The sequence below is a fragment of the Phacochoerus africanus genome, chromosome 6 (genome assembly GCF_016906955.1).
Source record: "Phacochoerus africanus isolate WHEZ1 chromosome 6, ROS_Pafr_v1, whole genome shotgun sequence".
NCBI classification, from domain to species: Eukaryota; Metazoa; Chordata; class Mammalia; order Artiodactyla; family Suidae; genus Phacochoerus; species Phacochoerus africanus.
Genome location: NC_062549.1, coordinates 109,253,153 through 109,262,591, shown reverse-complemented (window position 1 = coordinate 109,262,591; position 9,439 = coordinate 109,253,153).

The window sequence follows — 9,439 nt, the reverse complement described above, 5'->3', positions numbered from 1 at the left end:
CTTGTGAGCACCTCGGGTTTCATCAAAGGGACCCTCAGAGAGAATGTCTGATATTTACAGTACAGTTTGTGGTTTCAGCCTTTTTATGTACAATAGCCTATTTCATTCTCTCTGCGATATATCTAAAGTGGTGCCCTCTACACACACACACACACACACACACACACACACACACACACACACACGAGTCCCCCCCGCCCCCCGCATCATTTCCCTCTGTTTATTTCCGTTGTGACCCTTTCGCAGCCAGAGCTGGTTTATTCCCTTCCTCACTCGTCTTGGCACTGCTCTGTCTGCAGGACCCAGCACCACCTCCGGCCCTAGCTGGCCAGTTTCGTCTGACACACGGTGTAACGGGACTCACAAAGCCAAGTGACTTGCCCCAGATCGCTGTTTGGCACGGGGTTTCCAGGACACAAGGATTTGCGGGGGGAGGAAGGACTAGAAGAATCTGCTGCCCCGAGTGGCTAGTTCAAGGTCAGGCCCGGAGCGGGCAGCCAGGGTTCTTCGCTGGCAGAAATGTTGGGACTCCACGTGGTTGGGAATCCACAGGGATGCGCTTCCGAGTTCCTGCGCGTTTCCTCCAGATTGATTCTCCCAGTCTCTCCCTGGGGCGGTTCTATCCGCGCTCTTCTCCGTGGGCTCCATTGTCACTCTGGTCCCCATCTCTCGGAATCCCCAGCCAAGCCATGATCTTCTTTCATGGCTGCCCCTGATCCTTGAGCAGGCTGCTTGTCAAGCCCTGCTAATGGTGCTCCGGGGGTGCTACTGAGTCACGCCGCCCCGCTTCAGCAGTGCCTGGGTATACCTAGAGCACCCCGGCTATGCCCAATGGATGAGCTCCAGGGAGATGCTTGACAGAAGGCGCACCACGCCTCTTCATCCGGGCACCAGGCCTGCCCCACTCTGCTCTCACCAACACGCTCCAGGGGAGCAATCACTGGCAGGTCCAACCCTAGGCTGCAAAACACATCCATCTTTTCTAAAACCCTGCTTCTAAAGGGGTGATGGTGAACATTGTTCATTCTATGTCCTCACTTTGCCTTTGATAAATGACAGAGATACCCGACGAGGCCTGAGGGAAGCACGTGCTCCCGGCAGCTGGCAAGAACTGGGTCCAGGGTCTCATTCACCTCCCCCTGTGCCAACGTGCGAGGAGGGTCTCTGTTGCACCATCAGGACTGCTCCAGTGCCCGGCCCAGTGCTCACTTAGCAGGTGCTTTATAAATACCGAATCAAAGGAAAATCGTTCTACGCCTACCACCCTCCCCAAACCATGAAATAACAGGCTTGTTGGGGCTCCCCCAGGATGCGCTCCCCAGATGCTGGTCCCCCTGGGCACGGACTCTCCCAGTATCCCACTGGAGTGGCTGCACTTCTGCCCAAATCCCCTGATGGTGCCCCTGGCCTCAGAAACAGGACATTGGGAGGCGGCAGTGACATCTCCCCCTCCTTTCCCCTTTCCCCTCCCTCCCACCCCACTCCCCACCCCAACAGTCCCACCCGTGACTCCTCTGTGAGCCTAGAGAAGGGCAGCCTCCGATGTGAAGACGCTCAGGTCCAGACACGCAACCTGCCAGGTCACTAGCACCTAAGAGTCACAGGTGACGCTCTCCCAGCACCGGTTCTCAAGAGCCAGATGATTCTAAGCAAAAAAATCATAGTTTCCGTTGCTCATGTGCCACTCATTCCAGAGGGCCTGGCACATCAATTGACACTATTCACCACTAAGAAGGGCCCCCCTCCTGCGCAGGGTGTGTGGGTTGCTAAATATTGCAGGCAGCTCCGGCCAAAACAGCTGCATGGCAAACGGGGGCGCACGAGGCCCATAATTTAACTTGAATTACATTTATTTGTATTTGCTCTTGACCCGAAACACCAAACATCATCCAATCTTTCATTAACCCTGGAATCTTTCCTGCTTTCAAGGGAACAAAAAGAAATACATTTGTTCCAGGTCGAGGGGTTAGCCTCAGAGCTGGGCTGTGGAGCCAGGTCCAATCACGCCAAGATAGCATCTCATTCTGCCCTTGTCCTTCCAAGATGAGTCAACTGGTCTGCTCTGGCCACTGCCAGGGGAAGGCTGGGCCCCGCTTCAATGACCATGACTTCAGCTGGGGCCACAGAACTCTAGGTCACTGCAAGACGGGCCAGCCCGATCGGCTCTCCTCCCCCACCCGTCCCTCGTCCAGTGCCCATGACTAGGGCTTTTTGTGTGATCCTGGAGTTGGCACCCTCGCCCTTTCCTGCCAATAATGCTGGCTGTTGTTTCTAAGCAAATGGAACAAACGACCAATGTGAACTCCGTGCAACTGGAAACATCTGCACAGAGGACAAGGCAGCGGCTGGCTGGGACGGGCTGGGGGAGGCGAAGGAGGGTCAGGGGAGGAAGAGGCACGAACCTCAGAAAGGGAGGGAGAAGGGCGCCGCCTCAACCGAGAACCACAAGCAGGCAGAGGCCCCTGGTACCAGACCCTGAAACCACTGCCGGCCTCACAGCTCCTCCTGAATTTTGCTTCGGAGGATGAACTCAACTGCATCTTGACCAAAGGAAGGGAGTATATGCAGAGCCTTTTAAAACATCACTTTAGATGTTGAATTCTATGTTGAAGGCAAAATGGATGGAGAAAATAATAGGCCCAACTCCCCATTTCACAGCTGCCAGCAAAGGCCCAAAGTCAGAATAGATGTGTAAGGTAGCAGCCTGGTCTAAACCATATCCAGCAGTACCACCACCCCACTGCGAGCGGAAATGCAGGGCAGGTACGCACGCACACGCACAAACACACACGCACAAACCATGCCGCCTCCAAGTCAGGTGGATGAGAAGGAAAGAGCCAAAAATAACAAGGGCCATTGCCTACAATGTGTCAGGAGCCGCGGTAATACAGCCAACAGCCCCTAACCCTCCCGTGGGCATCCCTGGGCCTGGCACCACGCTGAGTGCCACAGGCTCTCACTTGATCCTTATCATAGATCCCATTCTTTTCACCACATCCGCTTTTTGCAGGTAGGGAAGTTGCGTTTAGAAAGGTTACAGAACGTTGGGGGAAAAATGTAATTGTAATGTATACATGTAAGGATAACCTGACCCCCTTGCTGTACAGTGGGAAAAAAAAATAATAATAATAATTTAAAAATAAAAAAAATAAAAAAAAGAAAGGTTACAGAACTTGGGAAGTTCCCGTTGTGGCTCAGTGGAAATGAATCTGACTAGCATCCATGAGGATGTGGGTTTCGATCCCTGACCTCGCTCAGTGGGTTAAAGGATCCAGCGTTGCCATGAGCTGTGGCGTAGGTCGCAGATGCAGCTCAGATCTGGCATGGCTGTGGCTGTGGTGTAGGCTGGTGGCTACAGCTCTGATTCAACCCCTAGCCTGGGAACCTCCATATGCCATGGCTGTGGCCCTAAAAAAAGATTTTAAAAAAAGAAGGTTTACAGAGCTGCCAAGGTTGCATGGCTTATAGACAGTACAGCCAGCGTGCACCTTGGCCCCTCATTTGCCAGATCCCTGTGCCACCTGCCCAAGGCCAATCATTCAGTCCCACGGCAACCTCAAGAGGTGGGTTTTGCCAGTGTCTACAGATGAGTGACAGAGGTGAGCAGCTCCAATCCTGAATTCAGCAGTAAGACAGGCCGGATCTGCTTTTCCCCCAAACAGGGCATCTCCAAAGGGAGGGGCTAGTTCTTGACCCAGACTCTAACCTGCAAAACCTGAGCATCCCAGGGACTGGCTATTGGGACAACCAATGGGAGACAGACTGGTTCCTCCCACTGGAGGTCACAGGGGCTGCGGAAGCAGGACTCCCACCGCTAAGACTGAGCCTCCTTCCCAGGGCCTGGGAGAGGAAGCACCAGTTTCCTAAGCTGTCCGGTGCCCGTGCTCAGCTCTGGCTGTGACGAAGGAAACACCAGCTGAGAGGGGTTTTCGGTTATTGGCTGTTGGATCAGCCTAGGACGGGGCCGTGTGCTCCCTGATGGGAGCTGGCCGTGCTGTCAGTCTCTCCCCAACCCCCCTCTCCCCCCACCGCAGATGCCAAGGCGGCCCCTGCAGGAACTAATGGTCCCTTGGGCCGAGGTGATGGGCTGGTTCCTCAAGGCAGCTTTTGGGCTCTGAGGCCGCACTTGAGACACCCTGAGTGGATCTGAGAACTGGAGGGAGCCAGGGGCAGGAAGCAGAGGCCTTTGTGGGGAGCGGGTGTTGGTCTCCCGGGCACCCCCACGAGGCGCAGCGCCGTCAGCTCGGCTTCCTTGCTCTAACGCGAGGGTGGAGGAGGAGGAACCGTCTGGCTGATTCATCCGCTGCACAATTCGAGGATGCTGGCGAGGTACACCCGCCGGACGCGCTCCTCCTGGGACTCTGAACGAGGGACGCGGAAGGGGTGTTGCCCAGAGACCACAGACCTGAGCCGATCTCCTCCTCACAGCCAGGCGGGGAGAGGGGCGCCCAGGTCAGGATCGGATCCATCCTGCCGGCGGTTGTGTCTCTCTCCCTCCCCCTGCCCCCCCCCCCCCCCCGCCTGGTTTCTAGGACTGAAGCCGGGATCCTCGGACTGTCCTGTCCTGTGATGAGCTGGGACTGGACTCTGCCTGCCAGGAAAGCGCCCTGGGCACCTGCCTCTGCACAGCGGCTGCCCTCGCCGTCCACGGCCCTGTGCACATCACCGGGGCCTGAGGTGGCCTAAGCAGGAAGCTGCTGTCAGGGCCTGTGAGAGTGGACAGCAAGGACGAGGGCCAAGAGGAAGTCACAGAGATCAGCTTAAAAATAACCCTCCTTTCCCTGTCGGTGGCAAACCTGGAGCCAAGTTCTGACGGCCTGGCTCGGGGCGCTGCTAGAAAGACCTAGAAGCAAATCAGCAGAAGCCCATCTGGGGGCACGCCCGTGGCCTTATCAGCCTTAGCAAGCCCCCGCCAGAACCCTCTCTTCTCAGAAAACTTCCGCCCAGCCAGCAGCTGTTTCCTCTCCTATATTTAAACAACCAAGTTAGTGAACTTGGGGAGAGTTGCTGCCAGGGGAAGAACTCAGCCTCGGGTGGAACCCTTGGGCACAGAATGACACTGTGACAGCCTTGTGGCCTGTGCTTGGCTCCTCCCCGGCTTCTGCTGCCTGAGTGGGGCCCAGAGTTCCTGAGAAGCCTCAAATTGGATTGTCTATGCAGTGAGCTGTGGGGCCTGGGGGGTCTGCCAGATGGTTTTCTGGGTGCAAGTAGTGTGTGATGCCTTCCAACACCAGGTGAGGTGAACAGGATCCTCCCCCTCCCCCCAAAGCCAGAGACCCCTGAAATGACACCTATTTCACAGCCCCAGCCCTGAGCACAGTGCGTTGGACCCCAGCGCCGCTCGTCTTGGAACATAGTCGGGCATCCTGGCTATTTTTAGGCCTGTTTCCACTCTTATCGAAAGGGAGATATTTGTTGAGAGGAACTGCCACAGCTTTAGGGGGACCTTTTCCTGATTCTGCTGGCTCCCCAGTCCCAGCTATTGTGGTTTCATCCCACTACACACACACACACACACACACACACACACACACACACACACCCCACTCGTCTCAGCACTGGCTCCCTAACCACCCACCTTGTGATAACAGAAAATATTGGTTGAGCAGCTGCTCAGATGTGCAGACCCGTCCTTTGTGCATCTTAACTCATTTCCTTGAGGCAGGTAGCACTGCTGCCCCATTTTCTAGGTAAGCAGACTGAGGTTACATGACTTCATCAAGAATACACATGCAGTCCATGGCAAAGCCAGGATTTGGATCCAAGCAGACTGAGACCTCTTAGCTACACCTGCACCAGCTGTTCGGAGGTAGCACTGTTGGGCCTTCGCCAGACACACTCGCACCGTCCTTGCGTCCCCAGAATCTGGTTTTCAGTGAGCCACACAGAGCTGATTCTTTGGTAATGATAGCACCATGGATTCTGCACCTACCTAGTTTATGCCAAACACTTGCACATTATCTTAATCAGGATTTCCCAACTCAGCTCTGTTGACATTTTGGACCACATAATTCTCGACTGTGAAGAGCTGTCTATGCACTGTAGGGTGTTTAGCAGCATCCATAGCCTCTAGACACTAAATGCCAAGAGCACAAAGTCAGGACAATCGAACCTGTCTCTAGAGATTACCAGATGCTCCCGGGGTTGGGGGGGAGGAATCATCCCCAGTTGAGAACTGCTGCTCTAAATGAGAAATCTGACATTCAGAGAGGTTAAGCGATTTCCCCATGGCCACAAGGCTGGCAGGCAGAAGAGACCAGCGGGACCCAGGTTTGCCTGACACCAAAACCAGCTATATGTCACTGTCTCATGCTCTCCCCTACTTCTGAATAAGGAAGGTGTGAACGTGGTACTGAAACCTATTTGTCCAGGAGCCGAAACATCGATCAACTGGTTCTCCACCCCCTACCCCCACCCCACAGCCCCAAGACGGTTCAAATTCTGAACTTACAACATCTGGCTCCTACTTATCTGAGCAGCATCTAGATCTTAGACTTTTGAAGCTAAATCCCCTGAGACCTAGACTGCTCCGCCAAGCCTGGAATTTAAGCTCTTCTTTGCACTCACATGTCCCCTCAGCATGCCATGAGCTTGGTTTGGATACCCACTGCACCGGTTCTTCTGGAACCTGGGAAAGGCTGCAGCCTTGAGAACTAGTGGCAGCTCTACCAGCAGTTTGCCCACAGCCACCATCTAGGAAAATGCTGAGGCCAGGCTCACAATCCAAACTTCCGCCTGAGTCTCATCTCTCCTTTGAGTTCCGCTGGTTCATTGAGTAAAATCTTCATGGGCACAAAATGGACTGAATTTGCACAGTCTGCTACTTCCTGTGACACCGAAAGATGAGTAACTGGAGAGAGACAGCCAGGCATGTAAATGCAGAGTTGCCTACAGAAACCTAATTCATAGCAGAATTTAAACTACCCTGAGCCTCAATTCCTTGCATCATTTTTCATTCCCTCCCCCAGTTTTTTCTCTTCTTTGCTGAACCCTGGTGGGCACAGTTACCTACCACTGTCAATGTATCATGGGTTAGGAAACAGGAACCACTTTCCACGCAGCCTTCCTCACGCACACCCAACTCAAAGTAAGTTCTGCAGAAAATGAAATAAGTCGTCACAAAGAGTAGGTTCACTGCCAGAGTCTGCCCGCTTTCTTTTCTGAGGGAAATGATAGCTCATAGCAGCTGCTACCCACGTTAGGAAAAGTCCGAAAGCCTCGGCGACCACGATAACTGTGTGGTTGGTAGCTGCTGTCTCACTGTTCCTCAGAAGCCCCCCGGCAGTGCTCCTCTGGCTCAGAGTCATCACAGAAGAATTTTCATCATGAGATCACAAGCTCAACATTCTCCCAAACGAGTCAGTGGGCAGATGGTGGCCAAAGGGCAAGAGTAAGTCTCCGTTTCCAGCGCAAGAATTTGAAACATTAGGATTTCCACTTGAAGCTTCTGTAATTTCTCTACTACGGTCACATAGGGGAGATGAAAGGTAGAGTGGTAAAGACGTGGAAATGGACTCAGAGGAGCCAGCCAGCGTGAGAGACTGTTTTGGACTCAAGTCATTCATTTTTCAAACCTATTTAAAAAGCAATGTTTTCCAAACCACAGATCTCAATCCGCTATAGAAGGAGGAAGTCAACTTGGTAGGGCATGATCAGAGTCTATTTTCAATTAAATGGAATGCAACGTATGTATCAGATTATGTTGCACATGATAAGAGTAATTTTTTTTCACTTATGTTTGAGTGGACAGTGGATAGCCAACTAAAATGAATTGTCTTTGTTTTGCACCCTCACTGGAGTGTAACTAACATGCAAAAAACCTCACATACTTAATGTGCACAATGTGATCAAGTTTTGCTTGCATATACACCTGTGAAGCCATCACCACAATCAAGATAACGTATCCATTGCTCATCGAAGTTTCCTCATGCTCCTCCATAATCCTGCCTTCCACGCACTAACGACGGATCTGCTCCCTGTTACTACGGTTTGTATGTTGTAGAAAATGATATAAATGGGGTCATATAGTAACCTTAAAAGAGTACTTTTAAAAAGAGTAAGTATGCACTCTTTTTTCGTCTGGCTTTTGTTCGGTAGCGTAATTTTGAGGGGGATGCACCTGTTGTGTGCATCAGTGGTTCACTGTGACTGCTGTGTAGGAGTCTGTTGTGCAGATCGATTACAATTTGCTTATGCATTCACCTGGTGATGGACATCTGGCTTGTTCCCAGTTCGGGAATATTACAAATAAAAGTGCCATAAACATTCACATACAAGATTTTTCTGTGGACATATGTTTTCTTGGGTAAATACCTGGTTATAGAATGACAGACTCATATGGTAGATGTATATTTAGCTTCCTCAGAAACTCCCAACCCATATTGTAAAATGATTTTACCATTTTATGCTCCCACACGTAATGAACCACCGTTCCGTTCTGCTACCTGACTCTCTGCCAGGGCTTGGAATAGTCACTCGATTTAATTTTAGCCTTTCTAGTGGTTACACAATAGTATCTCATTTTAATGAGCATATCCCGAATGACCAGCGAGGTTGAGCATCTCTTCAGATGCTTCTTTGACATCTGATGCTTATTTATGTATCTTCTTTGGTGAAGTGACTCTTGAAATTTTTGCCCATTTTTAATTGGATTACCCATCTTTCTATGGGGTCATTGTTAGAGTTCTTTATATATTTTAGCCACGTGTCCTTTGTTGGATATACATTCTGCAAATATTTTCTCCCAGTCTTTAGCTAACCTTTTTTTTGGGAGAGGGGGGTACACACATGTGGCATATGGAGATTCCCAGGCTAGGGATCAAATCGGAGCTGCAGCCACTGGCCCACACCACAGCCAAAGCAATGCCAGACCTGAGCTGTGTCTATGACCTACACCATAGCTCATGGCAACACCAGATCCTTAACCCACTTGAGCAAGGCCAGGGATCAAACCCACATCCTCATGGGTATTGGTCAGATTCATTCCTGCTGCACCACAATGGGAACTTCCAAGTTTTCTATTCTTTTATATTGCAGTGTCTAATCTGTTCATCTCATCCGGTGTATTTTTCATCTCAGACGATGTCATTTTCCTCGCTAGGATTCTATTCGGGTCTTTTAAGTATTTTCTGCATCTCTACTTAACAGGCTCAAACTTTGCCTTCTTGAACATATAGAATGTATTATAACTACTATTCTAACCTTTGTCTATGAATTCTATCATTTGTGTTATTTCTGGGTCTGTTTCTCTTGATTGTATTTCTCATTGTTGGTCTTGTTCCTGCTTCTTTATGTGGCGGGTCCCTTTTTGATTGTATTCCAGGTCCTGTGAATTTTACCTTGTTAGTGCTAGATATTTTGGTATTCTTTGAGCTTGTTCTGGATAAGTTACCTGGAAAAGGTTTCATCCTTTCCAGGCTTGCTTTTAAACTCTGTTCAG